The sequence below is a fragment of the Schistocerca serialis genome, chromosome 3 (genome assembly GCF_023864345.2).
Source record: "Schistocerca serialis cubense isolate TAMUIC-IGC-003099 chromosome 3, iqSchSeri2.2, whole genome shotgun sequence".
Classification (NCBI taxonomy): domain Eukaryota; kingdom Metazoa; phylum Arthropoda; class Insecta; order Orthoptera; family Acrididae; genus Schistocerca; species Schistocerca serialis.
Window position 1 is genome coordinate 930932558 of NC_064640.1, and position 1076 is coordinate 930933633.

At 41.3% G+C, this 1076-nt stretch overlaps 1 pseudogene; it reads left to right on the plus strand.

Annotated features, from left to right (window-relative positions):
- Window positions 1-414: 414 nt before the first annotated feature.
- LOC126471954 (5S ribosomal RNA) lies at window positions 415-532 on the plus strand (annotated as a pseudogene).
- The last annotated feature ends 544 nt before the right edge of the window (window positions 533-1076 follow it).

Consider the following 1076-nt stretch of genomic DNA (forward strand, 5'->3'; position numbering starts at 1 on the left):
TAATGCAGTTTATCATTCAACAAACCTTTTGAATGTAGATGGGGATGTTCATATATTTCAAATTCCTCTAAAAGGTTAATTATGTAGCCCTTTTCGACTATATGCAAAATTTCCATGTTACGTATGGTAGGGGGGGAAGTGTGTGTTTCTAGATTTTGAGATGTTCTGTAAAAGTTGACTTATATGAATTCTCACTGTCTTTGTTGATCAAGTGCTCATCAAAGAGAGTCTTAACACTGCCTTCCCTGTCTGTCCTATATAAAAACCCTGACATATTATATTGCATTTTAAATACCCCACATTTGAGAAAGTTGTCAACTGGAGGTTTCGAAGTATGTATTGGTGACATCAGTGGTGGTGCAGGATACAGTGATCTACTTTTTTAAACAAATCAGCTATATTATATGAAATGTCGCCAACGGCCTTGCCTCAGTGGTAACATCGGTTCCCGTTAGATCACCGAAGTTAAGCGCTGTCGGACTGGGCTGGCACTTGGATGGGTGACCATCCGGTCCGCCGAGTGCTGTTGGCCAGTGGGGTAACTCAGCCCTAGTGAAGTAAACTGAGGAGCTGTTTGATTGAGAAGTAGCGGCTCCGGTCTCATAAACTGTCATACGGCCGGAAGAGCGGTGTGCTGACCACATACCTCTTCATATCTGCATTCAGTGGCGACTGTGGGCTGAGGATGACACGGCGGCTGGTCGGTGCCGTTGGGTCTTCCAATGCCTGTGCGGACGGAGTTTATATGAAATGTCGCTTACAAATGAGACTGTACTGAATTTCTTGTATATGGCCTTACTGTTAAGAAATAATGTATTAACCTGTAATTAGGAAGTTATAAATAGAGAAAATCGAGTTCACTGATTATCAGGGCAGTGATAGGTATAAAAGAGAAGTTGAAACAGAAGTACTAATAGCGGTATGCACATAGTCAAAGCTGCGGAAAAATTTTGCAAATCAGTAGTGATGGACGAAGAAGATATCTGTCTACAATAACAAAAAACTTGTTTTGAGAAGCGAAACAGGAAGAAGAAGCAAAGAGAAAGGACAGACATAAGTAAGTAATATTAGCGTTC